Here is a 20,269-nt window from a genome sequence, read left to right on the forward strand (position 1 = left end):
TATATATATATATATACTTTTTTGTTGTAGTATCTGAATTTCCAAACTATTGTGTTCATCAGGCTCAGGTTCAAATTTAGAAGATGTATGAAAATATTTTTTAAAAATAGGAACTAAACTTAGGTTAACACAGAAAGCATTTATTGTTGCCAGTGGTAATTAACTTTAGGAAATGGAGAATTCTGAGAAAATGCAAAATAAAAATAAAATAAAGAGAAAAAGAGAATATATTTGTTGGCTAGTGGCAGTAATCATGAAATATGATGAATACCAAAATCTACTTGAAAGGATATAATGTGGGAAACATAAAGAGGAGGAGCCTTGTGGAAATAGAAGTAGATGCATAATTCTATGTTTCTAAGATAAAGGGAGAAGCAAGGTAAGGTGATCCTTTTATTAAGGATGGGAAGAAAATTGTAGGGTCTCTAAGAAATAATTTATCAGTTTACAACTCTACATAAGATTTGTCTGATCTTTTGATCTTTAGGTGAATAATGAAGTAAATGTTGGGTGAAGAAATAAAATCATGACATTTAAATTCACTATGATCTTAAAAATAAAGCATTTTAAAGTTCTGTAGAGAAAACAAGCAATTCCTTATTCTACAAATGATAATTTGATAAGTAAGCAGTGTTTCTGAAATTAATTATTTATTTTTGGCTGCTTTGGGTCTTCATTGCTGCACACGGGCTTTCTCTAGTTGCGGCGAGCAGTGGCTACTCTTCGTTGTGATGCACAGGCTTCTCATTGTGGTGGCTTCTCTTGTTGCGGAGCATGCACTCTAGGCACACAGGCTTCAATAGTTGTGGCTCATGGGCTCAGTAGTTGTGGCTCCTGGGATCTAGAGCGCAGGCTCAGTAGTTGTGGCACACAGGCTTAGTTGTTCCGTGGCATGTGGGATCTTCCCGGACGAGGGCTCAAACCCGTGTCCCCTGCATTGGCAGGCAGATTCTTAACCACTGTGCCACCAGGGAAGTCCCCTCATTGTTTTTAATAAAAGAAAATGGTTGAGAATTTTAATATATAATAATTAATCCAGAGCATAAATGAATGATACAATACACTCAAATTTTTAATATTAAGATCAATAAGCAAAACCTCATTTTATAATCTTGGCTAACAATCTCAACAGAAGTAAGACATGAATAAAATATAATTATTTTATGAAATTTTGTTTTAATTCTTGTTTTTGGTAGTTGTTTATTCTTCAGGACAAATAAATAGTTTTATTTCCAAAGAATAAGTATAAAAGGACTTGTGGCTTTTTTCACATTTTATTTGGCTTGAAGTGAACTGACAAAGCTAGATTATCAGGCATAGTCAACTGTATAGCTTTTCAATAGAGTATAGAGTACAGAGTTCAATAGGAACAGACACGTTAATGATTTTTTGTTAAACAAATGTCACTCTCCTTGCTGTGACATTGTGTTCATTCTTTAAGGAATACCTGTAGCAAGAGAGAGGGGCAATTATTCCTCTATTAATTTGAATTAGTTTCATGCTTAAAGAGATGTGTAAAATCCTGTGTTAGTATGTCTTTTTTTTCTAGGGTACGTAATAAAATTAATTACTCTTTTGGAAATGCAAGTAATATTTAGACTACACAAAAGTACTTTTTCTGTTTCTTATAAATGTAAAAGAATTAAACTATACTTATACATATATGCAAATTATTCAGTGTATTACTTGAAGTAATTAAAAATGTCCCTGCCCTCAAGAGAGTGTGTGAAAGTTAATTATTAGAGGATTGAGAGGGTACATTTTAAATGAAAATTGTTCTTATATATTCACATATATGATGTATAGTTTATATTTACATGATATACTCAATTACTGTGTCTATGTGTTGATAACAAATGAAAAGTGTGCACATAGGTAGTATAAACAGGTTTGACTGAAATGGATATTTGAATAAAACGCCTGTGGCTCATGAAAACCATGCTTCAACACACTCCTCTTGGCACTTAAAAGAGTTAGATAATGATTAAATTTCCCACATACATTTCAAACAATGCTATACTACCTGGTTTTCAAAATTTAGTTTCAGATGACATTTGATGAGTGGTACTTGTCAGTCTTTCCTGGCTACAAGTGAAATACCAAGGAGGGTGTGCATAAACATATAACAAAAGCTAACCACCTGAAAACTAAGTGCAATAGTTGGTATCTTACAATTTCAGAGGGAATTCCCCATAACAATAAATCCTGTAAAAGTAAAAAAGTGCATTGATGAAGCAGAAGTGATACACAGCTCAAGTGAGTGGACAGGCAATAGGTGAAGAGTGATAAAGCTACTTTGAATTTTGGAAAACATAGTCACCACAAATAACAGGACGTGAGCCGGAGAAAGGAATAGCCGTAGCATCAGTGCCTGGTGGAATTTAGACTTTTTCATCATTGCCGGCTCTTCTGATTGTCAGAGAACTATGTCATGGGAGGAAGAGGAGAATGAAGGGAATTCAGTCTAGTAGAGCATTATGAGTTGTGCAGCCGTCTGTCTAAGAAGAGAAGGAATCAATGCCCTGTGCTCAGAGAATAGCTCCAGGAACAAGCTGTGTACCGGCCTCAGGAGGTTGGTGCATGACATGAACGGCCTGTTGGTGAACGAGCTCTGCTGCCTCTTCTGTTGCCCGCCCTGCCCTGGCCTCATCACCGCCAAGCTCGCCTTCCTGCCTCCAGGGCCCACCTACTTGCTGGTGCCGGAGCCTGAGCCCAGGCTCGGTGGGCCAGGGCCGCCCCTACGGGAACGTTGGCCGGCAGCCCCCGGGGCACTGGAAGCTCCACCTGCTGGAGCACGCCAACTTCTGTACAGCCAGCGCAAGCTGGACACCATCGAGGTCTTGGCCACCAAGAGCAGCTGGGGCAACCACGTCTCCTGCATGTACATGTGCTGCATGCCCAGAGCCAGGTATATGGCTCTCTTCTCGCAGGGCAACGCGGTAGACCTGGGCCAGATGAGCAGTTTCTGCATCGGCCTAGGCACGTGCATCAACTGCAACATCTCCTCCAACTACTTCGGCTAAAGGGTGAGCTTGGGCAAACCCTTGGAGAAGAACCTCTACGCCGACAGCGGCCTGGCAGGCCCTGCACATCAGGTACGGCATCAGCCCAGACAGTGCCGTCCTCTACAGGCACAACATCATCAGCACGGTGGCCACCGAGGACCTGGCCTTGCGCTACCACTGCGCCATGGTGGTGCTTCACTTCCCGCTTACCTCGGGCATGTGCATCGCCTTCCACGACACCAAGAAGACCTACTGCTGTGATGCGTTCCCCAGCACCTAGAAGGTGTCCCAAGACGCTCTGTGTCTATTCCTGTCCTGCCCCTAGGTTCTTCACAACATTTTTGTTTTTGTTTTTAGATTCCATATATATGTTAGCATAAGGTATTTGTTTTTCTCTTTCTGACTTACTTCACTCTGTATGACAGGCTCTAGGTCCATCCACCTCACTACAAATAACTCAATTTCGTTTCTTTTCATGGCTGAGTAATATTACATTGTATACATGTGCCACATCTTCTTTATCCATTCATCTCTCGATGGACACTTGAGTTGGCTCCATGTCCTGGCTACTGTAAATAGAGCTACAATGAACACTGTGGTACATGACTCTTCTTGAATTATGGTGTTCTCAGGGTATATGCCCAGTAGTGGGATTGCTGGGTCATAGGATAGTTCTATTTTTAGTTTTTTAAGGAACCTCCATACTGTTCTCCATAGTGGCTGTATTAATTTACATTCCCACCAACAGTGTAAGAGGGTTTCATTTCCTCCACACCCTCTCCAGCATTTATTGTTTCTAGATTTTTTGGTGATGGCCATTCTGACTGGTGTGAGGTGATACCGCATTGTGGTTTTGACTTGCATTTCTCTAATGATTAGTGATGTTGAACATCCTTCATGTGTTTGTTGGCCATCCATATATCGTCTTTGGGGAAATGTCTATTTAGGTCTTCTGCCCATTTTTGGATTGGATTGTTTGTTTTTGGATATTGAGCTGCATGAGCTAAACAACTATCCTTTGAGAAGCCCACATAGGAAGAAGTGTCCTCAGGAGAGAAGCACATTTCTATTAGAGAAAGAACATAAAAGGGATGCCCAGAGAAAATACAATGGAGACCATTCTGAAAGGACGTATAGTGGAAACAGTTCAGGAATTTGAGACTCAATATTTTTTTTCTATTTTCCCTTCTAGCATTCATTTTGAAATAAAAACATCACAAATGGAAAGCTGATATACACAGGAAGGAACACATGTTTAAATTACTCATCTTCCGTGTTCAATGAAAAGTACTTATTAATTAGTGTTGGGGCATGCTGACACTCATGGTGGTTGATATGATTAGAAAGGAAAAAATCAGAGAGATGTAAAACTTCTCTAATGAAAAAGTTTATCTGAATTGGGAGTTAAAATCAGATAGTCATCTCAATATAAATCAATAATCTTTATAGCAGGATTTATCCATATACATTTTGATAGGAGTATAAAGCTCCCAATACATCAGAAATTTAGTGTTTGAAGTTGATTAATTAGCAATTTAAAGTAAATTAAAACCCTGTAATTGAAAACTATACATTTTTAACTTAAAAGACAAAGTAATGTTCATCATGAAGCAGTCTGACGAGTTCAAGTCCAGAGGACTGTAGGGATTCATTTCATGTAATGGATATTTTATAGACAGTTTTATTTTCTTTCAATGGCTTTATGGGAGATATTTCATTTTTCATTTCCCTTCATGTCAGTTAGAAAGTCATTAAATGAATATGTAATGATTCCTGATTAATATTTTAAGGCTCTAAATATTTTAACAATTCTGACAAAGCTATAAAACAACTTCTAATTATGTTAACATATAAAGGAAGGGGGAAAGGTGATAGAACAAGGAAAACAATATTCAATAAATTTCAGGCCTATACTTTTAAATTACAATCATAAATTACTTAAATAATATCACATTATATGCTGAAAAATAACAATCAGTGGTACAATATTACCAAAGAATCACTGTGAGATAAATGTTAGCCTATGTTTCTATTAACATTATAGAAACATCTGATGATCTTGATATAGTAACAAATCCTGATGTTACTTCGGCTCACATACTGTTCGATACACAGAAATAATTTTCTGTATATTTATCGTTACATGAAATATCTGTGAAATGTGTAATAAACAGTAACTGAAATAACTATTTTGATTTGAACACATCTTGATTAATTAGCATTTACTAATAATTATTAATCTTATGTATCATAAAATATCATTTAAGCTTTGCATATTTGAGCTGTTAGGTAAAGTGTAGTGACATACAAAATATTAATGTAACCATGAATCAGTGTAGCCTAATGGTTAAGATCACGTACATTGTGCAATCTGTCAATGTTCAAATGCTATTTCTATGAATTTCAACCTTAAAACAGGGGCAAGTTAAAACTTCTTGTGCCATAGTTTCCTATCTATAATATGGAAATAAGAGTACTTACCTGATAGAAGTGTTGGGAGGATTAAATTATTAATACAAAAACATAAATAAATTCTCAGCTCACATAAACGTTCACTACTTTTGTTGCAGAGGGCCTGTTACCTCTGGGCTTTGGTCCCGATGAGATGGACAGAGTAGCAGAGGTGGGTGGAGGTAGGTGAGGCAATAATTAGTAATATTTGAGTTCTTCCAGTGCCTGAAGTAAGCTGGAGGGTGAGACAAGATCAATTTAATCTTGATCCTCTATTTCTAAACCCATTTGTACCCAGAACTGTGGTCACAAAGTCTGATTACAGGTTCTGGATAGCAGCTAGTAATTTTAGCACAAGATTCATGTTGTGGCTTCTATAAGAAAATGAAACAGTTAAAACATGCTAATTATGCATTAACAAAATGCTCTCATTTTTGCTAGAGAATGTTAAAAAGATTATTCAGCAAACTTATTAAAAGAAATATTATTAATAGTAGGATTCTTAATTTATTTTACAGCATTTATATGTCAACTACATTATAAATAAAGCATGAATATATGTTTATTTTAGTTTAGCATGATAATTTAAGCTCCATTATGTAAATGTTTTTCTCAGAGGAACAAATATACTAAAATGCGAATTATGCACAGTTAAAACAGATGATACATGCTTTTTATTCTTTATTAGTTTGATATATTTCCAGTAAATTACTGTATTGAAATAAATTTCAAAATATTATTAGTAATTTATGCATAAATATGAAGATTATATTCTGAAAATAAATTTATTATTTTATAGTTAGTTCTTATATTTATTCTTGCTTTATCGCTTTATAAAGGTAAACAAAAAAACAACAAAAAAGGGAGTAAAATATTCTTTCTAAGTGTTAACAGCAAATAAAAACAGATTTTTCATTTAGAGATAAAATTTTCAGAACTTCAACACTACTAAATCAGTGGCATCCAGTGTGCAATATAATGCAAACCACATATTTAATTTAGAATCTTCTAATATCCACTCTAAGAAAAACATAAAATGAAACCAATTACATTAATTTTGTAAGTAGTGGAAATGTAATGAAAACAAAAAGTATGAGTGCTAGTCTAGTGCCCTTACTAGTATATAATCAAACTACTATTACAGTAATAATCCACTTTCCGTTTTCCTTGACTGCTTCCAGTATAGTCATTTTGTCTCCTTAATGTGGCTTTAAACAGCCTTGCAACAGTTATCCTAACACCTACCACAGTGCTTAAACCTGGTAGCCACTCAAAGCCAGTTGTTCTCTGCACTTCCATAAGATACTGTGTATTTGCAAAAACGAACATGCATAATAAATACATGGATGATTTAAACTTGATAGTATGTTCTAATTTTAAAGAGCAAATAGTTATTGGGCTATGAACAGTTTTTACTAAGTTATTGTGCTTGGTAATCTGATAAATATACAAATGAATAAAACATAGTTTTAGCCCTCAAGGATAGTTTTAGCCCTTGTTATATAATAGGGAACAAAAAAAATAGCACTTAGGCTAAAATTATTTCCTAAAAATACAAGATTAGAGAGAACTAGCTTAATGCGGGTCATGTGAAAGTAGTGTTGTCAGATTTAACAAATAACAACACAGCATAAATGCCTAGTTAAACTTGAAATTTCAGGTAAACAACAAATATTTTAAGTACCAGAATGTTCCATGGGCTGTAACATGGATAAGAACTTATTTTTATAACTTCACACTTTATTCAAAATAAAAAAAGTGATTTATAAGTAATTTTTATAGTTCTTGAAAAAGGTAGATGAGTATAATTTATTTCAAATCACTTCTCATTGACTAGTCTCTTGCTCAAGCTAATTTTGGATTTTGTGTGTGTGTGTGTTCTTTTAATTACAATTCAGATTTCTATAATAACAAAGATTTGACACTCATCAAAATTACATAGATTATTTTACAAATGATATGTGAATTCCCAGAAATAATTTGTTGTGAAATTGTTAAGATGTTGAATATTTGTTACATTTTAATAAATTTAATATATATTTCAAAATTAACCTTGAATAAATTTAGTAAAATTAATAAATAAATTTCAAATTTAACCTTGAATTCTATCTTAAAAAATCTAATTTCTTCTGAAAATACAGCAAATTTTGTGCTGTCAGATAGCTTTGAAATAAAAATAAATAAATAATTGAGAATAATGTAACAAATCTACTGCAAGCGTATCAACGTACTTTTATTTTTAAATAGAGGTTCCCAGAAAAATAAATTGTCTGAAAAAACATTTAACTTATGGAAAGCAGTTATATCACCTTTGGTGATAGCTGTAAACCAAAATTTAGGAAATCGAAAAATTTTTATAAAAAATCTCGGGGGGACTTCCCTGGTGGTCCAGTGGTTAAGACTCCATACTCCCAACGCAGGAGGCCCGGGTTTGATCCCTGATCAGGGAACTAGATGCTACATGCCACAATTAAAAGCCTGCATGCTGCAACTAAGACCTGGTGCAGCCTAAATAAATTTTAAAAAAACAAAAAGAAAATCTCGGTTCCTTTCTTGAATGTGCATTTCTTAGGTTGTTTCTCTTGAGTATATTATCCATATGGCAGGTAGTTGACACTACTCTAATGAGTTCGAAGGTAGTGTAATTCTTTCTTTAAAAGATGATTGTGAGAAGTATCATTTTAGAAAGTTAAACAGAGAAAAGTAGCTGCATACACCTATTCTGTCATGAACTATTAAAGTGAGCCAATCACCATAGAATTTGATCAATTTTAATTTAAGTATCTGGTATCCATGTGATGTGCATTGTTCCTTCTAAAATGTAAAACTGATATCACTCAATGCATCAATTAATCTCAAGATGAAATTAAAACACGTTGTCATATTGTTCATCAAATATCAACACACCCTGACCTCTTCTTGATAGCTATCACTTAACACCATATTCATAAACAATGACCTCTCTACAGTGCCTTGAATGTACCTATAAAGATGCTTCTAACTATGCCTGGAATTTCCTTTCACCTTTTCTACCTATTTGTACCTAACTCTTATTAAATCTTCAGACCATTCCCCAGAGGTTGCCTTCATGCATCCATCTACCCAGCCACTCATTCAGCAAATATTAAGAGCAATCTATGTGAAAAGGTCTAGGGGCTGAATTGGTTGATAAAACAAGGTAAAGCCCTTGATTTCACAAACCTTCCTTGCTAGTGAAGACAGATGACAAACAAAGATTAAATATGTTGTGTTACCTATGAAGGAAAAAAAAAAAGATGAAGAATTAGGAATAAAACAGGAGGCATTTCAGATAACATAGTCAGGGGTGGTCTCTCTAATGAGATGAGTTTGTGCAGCAAACTGAATAATGTCTGAACAGACAACTGGGTTTTTAGGTGAGAGCATTAAAGCAGAAAGAGCAGCCAGTACTAAGACCCTGAGAAGGATCAGCACAGGTAAGGACTAGGGAGAAAGAGCAGGAGAGGAGATGGGAGATCACATCAAATGGCCATGGTTAAACCTTCCCCAGCATCACCCCAGCCTTCCCCAACTGCTGGTGCCTTCACAGAACCCCGCAGCATTCCAACCTCAGATGTTACACACCAAGTAGAGAATGACTTTTCTTTTGGCCCCAGGAGATGGTGTTCTGCAGATCCTGCACTTGCCTTCTACTATACTCTCAGCTCTGAACTACCATTTTGTATTTCAGCCCTTGCCACACTGGCCACACCCTTCACTTTTTGAACACTTATTAGTAACCACAGTTTTCTGCAAGGCACCATTGTGTGTCATGTGGAGAAGCAAGAGTGTTGCAGATTTATTTTCCTTAAGGATATTTAGAATTAGTATTTTCTTCAATTAAATATTATGTAAAGAAAGTTTTGCTTAGTTTCGTGTAGGTGATGCATAAAAACTGCCATGGGAGTTGAAAAAAGGGAGATTATTTCCTTCAACTGACTTTCAAGGTGGTTGCAGGGAGAAGTGGCAGCTCAGGAGTGGACCCAGGGAGTCTTGGGGGGATAGAAATGGCCTTTCTAAACTCTGAGGATTGTGTGTACAGTTATTACAGAGGAATGACCAAGTACCCTGAGTAGGCTGTGAAATTCTGAAGTCTGTACTGTATCTTATACTCTGTTCCCCCAACTGTGAACTGACAATATCTCACCCAAAATATTCATTTGTATTTCTTCCGCTCTTGTCCAGCTCTCAGCACTACAATTAATTCACTTGGTAGCAGTCAAAATGATATGTAAAATATAGCTCATTACATCACCTGTCCCCTGTGATTAAGATCTTCTCCTGGTTCCTCTTTACCCTCTGATAAAGTCTACAATTCTTGGACTGGTTTTCAAACCTTCCATGACCCAGCCCAGGTCTGTCAACTGCTCTCTAGTTTACATTAATTTTTTTTTCACCTGTCATGCTTCAACCAAACTGGCTTTTTTTGTTTCCATAAACTGACCAAGCTTTGGGGAAACTTATGGCCCATCTACTAATCATTTCTTTTTCTTTTCCCAAGAATGTTATTTCCCTTAAAATTTTCAAGCCAAATACTTTTTGTCCTTCATATTTCCACTTGATGGTGTTCTTCTTTACGACAATAAAAATTAATCACCTAGTCACTTCTATCCTACACCCTCTTTTAATCCTCTACATAAAGATTTTAACAGTTTGATGTGTTTTCTTGTTGTTTTTATTCACATCTTGTAATAAAAGCTGTATTAGAGCAAGAAATGTTGGTATTGATAATCATTCTTTTCTCTTTGGTTGGAACAACGTCTATTGTATAGTAAGCATTCAGTGTATATGTAGGATAAATGAATCAGTGTTAAACACGTGAATGAGTCGCATGGCACATGGTAGTTAAAAGGCGAGAGACAGATGAGCATTGGTATAAAGTTGAAAAAGTATAAAATCCTCACATGGAATGAGTAAAATTGAACATAAATGACTGGAATATGGGGAAATAAGGAAGGGTAAGTTAGTGTGGGTTTATAGAAGATTGTGACTAACAGATTCATTTTAGGTTATGATGAATGTGAAAATGTTTCTTTTGGTCCTTATCTCTCTTAGTGCTGATTAGAAGCCATTTGTTCAACCCTGTGAGCTGGGAAGTGAAAGAAGATACCTGTGAAGTAAGGGCTTTGGCTGATACTCCAGAGCAGTGATTCTGACATTATTCTTTGGCTGATGAGGATAGATACTTCGAATGTGGCAATATCTTCACATACCTCTATTGAAAATTTAAGAGGCCAAATCAACAGGGGACTTAGAAAAATGAGGAAAACTATTCTTCCTTATGGTAAGTTAATGTCCACAAGTTCCTTGTTATACTATGTTTTAAAATCCATTGCACACTTCTAATTATAGAGTAATATTTTCCAGCTGCGCAATGTTCACCTACTAGTATCTATTATATTTGAAGTTTGGTTCTTCTGAGGGCAGGTGAAAAAGTGGTAAAGTTATTAAGCCTGGTTCTGGTAAGCCACAAGCTGTTCTAAATCTGAAGCCTGTCTTTTTTTTTTTTCCTTTAATTTCGACATCGGTTTTATACAAAAAGGATTTATATGCATGTTCGAATAATTTGTTAGATTTGAAATGTCCATGAACTTCCACAAGTGACCTAAGTTTGAACTTTTATTTGTAGTTAAGCCTTGCTAGAAGAAAGGCAGATCTCCTTCTAACCGAGAGATAATAAAAAGAATAGAGATAAAAGAAAGACCTGCGAATAATTCATTCACGAATATGTGGAATGAGGTTTGGAGAAGGAAAGATAACTTTCTGATAGAGGCTGGCTCTGGGGAATCTGGGATTTGTTAAAGTCACAGTGTCTGAAGGACATGGTAGGCTCATACATGGTTTGGCTAATAATTAACTGAGTGATAAGCAAAGATGCTTGCACCTTCAATATGAGGGAGTCAACAGTTTAGAATCTGAAATATGATTCTATGTAGGATTTTGTCCTTGATATGGAGACATTCCAATTAGCATAACTGTGGAAGATATACTAATAGGACTCAGCATAAGAAATAGTTAGTTTGCCTGGATATAGATAGATTTGTAACCATACAGACTACAGAGAAAGAAACTAGAGAAAAACAAGTTTATGGTTTAGGTCAGTATCAGAGGAGTATAGGGAATGTTGTGATTGATTGTCTTGGGGTTCAATAATATCCTGGGCTTTATGAGAATCAGAAAGTCATGAAGGAAACCAACCATATTGACCAAGTTATTAAATGCCAAGTCTAATTCTCCACTTTGCTAAATTATTGTCAATGTAAACTGGAATATACTTCCTGAAGGTTAGGATTGTCGATAGGTGTTAAAACTTAAAAAAATGGTGCCTTTGGGCTTCCCTGGTGGCGCAGGGTTGAGAGTCTGCCTGCCGAATGCAGGGGACACGGGTTCGTGCCCTGGTCCGGGAAGATCCCACATGCAACGGAGCGCCTGGGGCCGTGAGCCATGGCCGCTGAGCCTGTGCGTCCGGAGCCTGTGCTCCGCAACGGGAGAGGCCACGGCAGTGAGAGGCCCATGTACTGCAAAAAAAAAAAAAAAAAAAAAATGGTGCCTTTGGATATAGCAATTCCATCTTTTTGAATATACTCTTTATTTCAGTCTTTTATTGAAAATAATGCAAAATAGATGGTTTATGGAATCACTTTATATACAAAGACTGGCTAATATTGGTTTCTAATCATTAAATATTATAAAATTAATGTAAATCTAATTTATTGTCATAGAAATTTATTCATACTATACTAAATAGTAAAGAAGTGAAACTTAATGCAAGTGAAAAATAAGAGATAATAAAAGCCCCCCTTTAGAATTTGACTAATGGAAGTGAACAGTTAAATAAGATGACTTGACTAAGGATGCCCAATACATTATTATCTCTTAATTAAAAAATATTTTTAAGACAAGGTTCATTGGTTTGTATAGTCCATTTTCTTGTCTGAACTACATCAGCAGTGCAAAGTCTGATTTCCAGTTTCAATCGCTTTGAAGTATTATAAAAACTTCTCAAAGCCATCTGTGAAGCCGTTCAGGAGCATAATCCTGTAGACTTTATCATGTTTCCTCATACTTTAAAGTTTTCTTACAGATACCTAATTTAGTAACAATTTTATTGATTAAGTTTATAAATATTTACATGTTATTAAAGTAGTTTTTAAAGAGACAGAATACTCTGTACACATAGATCATGAGTTTGCTACTATTTAATTAAAATATGTAATGGTAGTAAAATGGGTAATTTATATAGCTAGGTTTGGGCACAAACACAACTGATTCTTGCTAAGCATATAACTCAAATAGTGTGAGAAAAACACATAGTTGTACCAGAAGGAAAATTACTAATAGAGGATTCTAGTAAGGATTTGTTCTAGAAGCTGGAAAGAGCATCACTTAATCTAAGAGTTGGTTAAATTGAAGTAGGTAGAAAGAACTTCCATTGAAATTGCCGTTTAATAATAATAAAAAAATGTTAGCCTCTTCTGCCTCTGAAGATAAGAAGTCATATCACATAACTGAGGAAAACACTTTCTATACTGATTACCTTTATGTTATCTTACAGAAGCAAGATCACTAACCCTAGGAAGTAAAACATTATAGTTAGCATCTGTTATAAGTTGTCCTTGCTTTCTTATCATGGTAACAGGCATTAATAAACAGAATTGCTATTTAGTTTTATTTCCAAGTTTCCTAAGATAGTATGATCGCAAACTTTAGGAAATTTTCTAAACAGGTTTATTTATTAAAATATATCATGGAAAAAGTAGGAGGGTTAAAATGAAAGAAATGTGCATCAATCTCTGTTTATCCACAGGGAAGTTTATTTAACCTCTTTGAACTTCTATGAAAAATGGAAAATAGAAACTATTATATAGAGTGATAATTAAGATTAAACATGGTATTATATAAAATAAATGGTTCCAGTAATATGAATTAAAAGACATTTGAAATGAGGAAAGCATTACTGATTTTTGAGAGTTCAACTATAAAATGGATGCATGATAGAACTGAGAAGTAATGTTGAGTCACCTTAAATAAAGGCCTCTCAGGGCAGCAAAATCTTCCTGTAATATGATTTAATATATAGAGAAAGCCAAGGTCTTAATACATCTATTGTATCTAATGTAATGTTTCTCACATTTAAGTAATGGAGTAACCCTTTTTGAAAACTCAAAAATAACCCAAACAAGAAAGACAGTCAAAAGATATCCAGCGTCAATTTAAATACATTGCTAAAATATATTTTAATTAAATATATTTAAATCTAGATTTGATATGAACCAATTATGATTATAGCTCATATAAAACAAACAAAACACCCCCAAAACTAAGCAATCAAACCCAAGAAACAAAACAAAAAGATAAAAAGTAAGTGTGCAAATGATATTCAAACAAAACTATATTTGGTCCATTTAAGATGGCATAGAGACAGTCTCTCCACTCTCCTCCAAAAATAAGTATAATCTTTGGAAATAATGCAAGAGAAAACTGAAAGAGAACTCTGAAAAGTAGAAAGAGGATGGCAAATTGCCTAGGAACCAAAAAATGGGAGGAACAGCATAGTGGGAAGACATCTTAGAATCTTTCCTACATTCCGAAGGTTACTATGGTAAATGGAAGAAGACAGCCCTAGCCTGGCATTTCTGACCCCCTACCTAGTGACACGATATGGCTCAGGCAGACTCATTCATCTGCTGGACTGAGTGAGTGTCCTGACAACAGTACCAGGCAAGCATGGCAATGAGCAAGAAGAATTGATTGGATACTTTGCTGATGCTGATGATTAGGAGCCAGAAGCAGCACTCTCCTTCCCCATCACACCTGAGACTCCCCTAGTGCACCCTGTGACACTGTGCAGCCAGGGCACTGGGAAGGGTGACCTGGCTTCCACGAATATCCATAAAGAGCTCTTTGTCCTCCATGAGCCAGGGAAGACAAAATCAGGGGAGTATTCTGCCACAAGCCCCTGCTAGTGAAGCACTTCCATTTTTGTGAGTTGGACACTCTTATCTCACATATAGACAATGATTGGTCTCGCTTGGAAGAGCCTCTTCCACTGTCTTAAGCAGTGTGAACAAAGACCATCAGCAGGAGGTCAGCCAACAGACCAAAATAATAACATGGAGGCTCTGGAAGTTGATTGTCATAGTCACAATAGCCCACAAAAGTAGGCCTTGACCTGCATGATAAAACTAAATAGGGTGAATGCCTGCTAAACTAAACTAACTAACTACCTAACTAACTAAATAAATAAAACAAGACTCAAACTGTTCAAATAACAGTCAAAATGTCCAGGATATAATTGAAAATCACCCATTTTGCCAAAAAATAGGAAAAACAAAACTTGAATTAGAAGTTCTGCCATTTCTGCTCTACTTGAACTATTGTCAATTTGTTTTGAAGTTGTTCTTTAAAAACAATATTTGCTGTATTGAATAAGTCCACCTGTCTTTGTTTCTCATTATTTACAAACAATTAAAATAATATTACCTGCTATGAATATAAGGAAGATGCAAATATTAAAAATTATAATATCATAGTCTAGGTTAAAAGGACTCAATATATGTGTTTTTGTCATATGTGAGTATCTGATTAGGTAGCTAGATTAGCATAAAAATGAGAATGAAAACTTAAATAAATCCATAGAGATTTTGCATATTCTAAAAATATATCCTGGTATGGCTCTTGGAGAAAATGTACTTTGAAATATCTAGACACCAAAACAAAGATTGTGTCAGTCAGAAGATTTGTCATGGATGCTCAGTAGTAGAAACAGAAAATGTAGACTTTGATTTTTTTTTAAAGCTAAGATGATTCTTCATATAATTTCAGTGACTCAGTCTCTATTTTAGATTATGTTTAACATATATTTAAATCTCTTATTGTAATTCCATGCCAACAACTCACCACCTTGTTGGGATTTGGATTCCTATATATGCTTTCTTAGGGAATAAGAGTACACGAGTCAGGCCCATCCTAATGTGTGCTCTGCTTGTCATAGTGCTTTTTATCATTGTAAAACTGTTTGACACTAATTCATTATAAAACCCTGTTTATTTCGAGTCTACTAGTTTTATAAAAATATTATGCCAGTCCCAACTACAATAATCTTAGATATCCTTTTGTATCTTTTTACTTCTTAAAGCCCTTATAGTATGGTTTAAAAGAAAAGATGTAAACTATATCTACTCTTGGAATATTCACCAGAAATTTTAGCCCAACAGTAACTCAATTTTAAAAAACCAATGTCTTTCAAACATTTTTTAAAAAATAGCAATATTTAATAATTACTTAAATTGTCAATCAGCTTTCATTAAAATGTAAGGTAAATATTAAACATAAATGTTGAGTGTGATCAAAGTTAGCTTTAAATTTTGGATACATAATTTACCATCTGTGTTAATGTACATACTACACTTACCCCCTTTATAATGTAGCTATTTCACTCACAAAATAGGAATAGTGAGAATGTAACATCCCCTGGTGACTTCAGAGAAGGCAGGAGGTAATGAGAAAATAAGAACAACCAGGTGGTTTATTTACTCTATAATCTATATTCTCAGATTGCATTTTAATTTTGTTTACACATTTTAATAATAATAACATAATTTGATCTTTAAATATACTGACTACATATAGATTTTGCTTTTATTTTAAATTCTCATGTAGTAACATATTAAAATTTAATAAAAGAAAACCATATGATTAGATAGTACCAAAAGGGACAATTTTTAAAGACAAATTCAGATGTACTGAGTATATAGATTCAATAACTATAAGTACATAATTTTGAAATTTGAAAAGCTTGAAAAGGATCCATTATTTTGATAAAATCTTTATTCTTTTAGCACCACAATTTTCAGATAAGATATATTTTATTTTGAGACTATATTGATCATCTTGAAAAATAAAAAACTGTCTAAAGCACTTAGGCACCAGCCTTTTCTTAAGTTAATATACAAACAATTGTCAAATTGAGTGTGTATCAATCAATATTATATATTAGTGAAGATTTAGAATGGCATTATATCATTTTTTAAACCCAGGTTTCAAAGGAATTGCAAATTCAGTTCAATATAATATGTATATTCTTCATAATATGACTTTGGATTTTCTACACTAGGACAACCCCAGTTGTTTTTCTACATGTGAAGACATGATTTTGCAATTAACTATGATCCCTAATTTTAAATGCCTGATTATAATTTGGAAAATCCTCTGTTGTCTTTATTTTATTTAGATGTCAAGGAGCACAAACTGAGTTGTCTTAGTATAGGTCAGGAAGGACACAATCTAAAAACAATAGTTGTGAATGTATTTGAACTAAATGAAACCAAAATAGAGCTGTAATATTGTATATCTGCTCTCTGAATCCTTGCAAAATGTTCTCCTTCAAATAACAAACTTCACTTGTGACAACAGATAGTCTCCTAGACAAAGATGTAATAGTTCCACTGTACCTCTTAATGATCTGAATACACCTGGTGCATGAAGTTTAGTGGGGAACAATACCCTTCAGTATGGACTTAATATACACTGTATTGTTTCAAAAGATTGATTGGAATTTAAATCATCACTTTTAATAAATAGTTAAACAGAGTTAAGGCTAGAGAAGGAAATGTTGGTAGGTTAGTTCTGATTATACTATTTTCTATCACTTGAAACTTTGTGATCTAGGAAAGATTACACGGTGCCCTTCTGATGAGCAGTTTTCATTCTGGATACCCACAGTGGACCAGCCAAGACTTTGTCAGGGTTGTGTTGCAGTGCATGACTTATCCCATCTAATCCTCCTTCCATCTCTCCAAGCACAGGTTTCACACCTGTGTTCTGCTCTGAGAATCTCCCTCCTTAGTCCACCTCCTTCCTCCTTTTACTGTCCACCAGTATTTCTGCCCCAAAATCTGTTGCACATCTAATCAGATTTTAGCCTCTACTTATCAGAGAAATAACACTGATACAAAAAAATCCCTCAGTAGAAAATTATTGAGTGAAAGGATGAATGGATGAAATACTTTTGGCCTTATCTTCACATTACTTACTTTACTTACTTTATCTGAAATATTCTTTACCTCAATGTTACAAAGTTACTATTCTGGTGAGAACCACCATCATATTTTGGTTTATTTACTCAAACAGTTAGATTGTCTCTTTTGAGTCAAAGTAAGGCACCAAATTCCATAACATTTGAATAGATATTTCAATACACACAATTATATGGAGACTAGTTGAATTAGGTGCGAAACAATTCAGGAGCAAATTACAGTACTAAAAGGATTCTTCCCATTACTATAAATATATAATCATTATTCTACTTTTCTTTCAAGTTGATTGACTCTCCTGAGTTTAGTGAGAGAGATTTACATATTTGTCTTTTATGTTAATCTCTGAAGGTAAACTCTACAAAGCCTATTAGAAAATGAAAAAATCTCCTGATTCTTTCTGATGTTGAACAATTAGCAGAAACCAATCATTTGCATTTTAATAACATTGTAACCATCTGTTAAATGAATACATTAATCTTGATTATCTTTGTTCCAGACACTTGCAGTTGGGGTTTGCTGATGTGTTCACTGATAAGGAGGAGATTTTTCAGTCATGTATAGCTTTAATTTCCACAGTGAAAAGTAACTGAAGAGAATAATGCAAGCTTAACTAAAGTGTTGATGGGGCGTACAAAAGAAAAACAGAAAATACTGTTGAAAAAACAAGAAATTTGAATATAAATAAGCTAATTCAAACTAGAAAAAGCAATAATTTCAATTTTTACATTGTATGTTACATAAAACAATATAAATCACCATATAATGCTTGGTCAACTACTAATGACATGATAATGTTTTCTTTTTTTTCCAACCCCAAAATATGAAATATACACTTGTAGCCAAAATATTGCCCAAAAGGCCTGTGAGAAGAAAAGTAAAATTATTCAATTAATGGAGAATTACTCTACTAGATCATTAAAATGAAGATTAAAGGAGACATTTAATATGGTCGCATTGTACAGATTTCACTCCTAAATACATTATCATGTGTAAAATAGATAGCTAGTGGGAACCTGCTGTATAGCACAGGGAGCTCAGCTCCGTGCTCTGTGATGACTTAGATGATGGGGAGGGGTGTGAGGGAGGTTCAAAAGGGAGAGGATATAGATATACATACAGCTGATTCACTTCATTGTACAGCAGAAACTAACACAACATTGTGGAGCAATTTTACTCCAATAAGAAAAAACACAAAACAAAACAAAACAAAAAAACAAATAGTCTCTCTGTGATTCTGTTTTAACAGTCTTCATTTGTTTCTGCAGTTCTAGTAAGACAGGCTACCACTGACCTCTGAATCATAGTCAATCACTAGAGATACACATGCTTATAATTGTGTCAATTATCTTTAAAAAATTTAAATTCTCTCTCTGTTTCCAAATAATAATAATAAAACCATCTCATGTGTAACATCACATGTAATAGTGAACATATTGAATAATCTCAGTAGAGGGATAAAGGTAAGGATTCCTAATCTCCTTACTTCTGGGGAACATTGCTTAAGATTCTCACTATTATACTAAGGGAAGAAAAAATTAACATGCTTTAAAGAAACAAAATCAAAAGAAGTAAAACAGAGGTCAAAATCAAAGAAGTAAAACACTCTCTGTTTCCAGGTGGCATTAATGTTTATGTAGAAAATTTAAGAACTCTACAAAATAAGCACTAAAACTAACAACAGATATTATCAATATCATTAGCTACGAGGTTAATATATGACCAGAAATAGGTCCATTTTTCTATTGTCAGCGTAATGTTTAGAAAGGCACCTATGTAATACAATAAGGGAAGGAAAGTATTTTCAACAAATGGTACTCAAACAATATGGCTATCCATGTGAAAACACAAGTGGCTCTGGACCTTTTCCTCACACTATACACAAAAAATAATGTCCAAAAATTCATAGATGTGAATATCAAAGCTAAAACCCTAAAGTTGTTAGAAGCAAACACAGGAGAATATCTTTCGGGTTTGAGAGTGGGGAAATAATTTTTAAACAATAAAACAAAATCAATAACTTTAAATTAAAAATTAATAATTTAACTTTGTCAAAATTAAAAATACTCATCAAATCACATTGTTAAAAAATGAATTAGCAAGTCAAAGACTAGGAGAAAATTTAAAAAAAAGAATGTGACAAAGACTGTTATTTTCGTATATAAAGAACATTACAGTTCAATAATAAAAAGCAACAAACAATAAAAATGTGCAAGCATCTAAACAGTCAGTTTATAAAAATTGTTATATTAATAGCCAAAAAAAAGCTTAGCATCATCAATTATGAAAGGACATGCAATTTAGGTACACAATTTCATACTACTACATCCCCATGAAAGCATGTAAAATGAAAACATAGGCAACATCAAATGTTGGTGAAGATGTAGAACAGCCAGAACACATACACGTTGTCAACAGGAATGTAAAATCATTCACACAATGGAGAAATGTCTGGAAGCTTCTCATAAAACTAAATATACACCTTCCCAGCAATTGTACTCCTCAAAATTGTTAAAGATAAATGAAAATGACCTCACAAAATGACTTGCACAAGAATGATCACTGCAAGTTTTATTCATAATAGCCCAAAGCTGGAAACACACTAAAGTTCCATCAATTGGAAAAATGACTGAAAATATTGCAATATGGTCTTAAAAGGTAATGTCACTCAGCAGGATGAACATAGAATAAACTACTGATACTTGGAACAACCTGAATGACTCAAAAATATTTTACTGAGTGAAAAGAGACTAACAAAAA

At 34.2% G+C, this 20,269-nt stretch overlaps 1 pseudogene; it reads left to right on the forward strand.

Annotated features, from left to right (window-relative positions):
• Window positions 1-2,585: 2,585 nt before the first annotated feature.
• Window positions 2,586-3,285, forward strand: LOC137220605 (alpha/beta hydrolase domain-containing protein 17A pseudogene; annotated as a pseudogene).
• Window positions 3,286-20,269: the final 16,984 nt, after the last annotated feature.

The sequence above is a fragment of the Pseudorca crassidens genome, chromosome 3 (genome assembly GCF_039906515.1).
Source record: "Pseudorca crassidens isolate mPseCra1 chromosome 3, mPseCra1.hap1, whole genome shotgun sequence".
Classification (NCBI taxonomy): Eukaryota; Metazoa; Chordata; class Mammalia; order Artiodactyla; family Delphinidae; genus Pseudorca; species Pseudorca crassidens.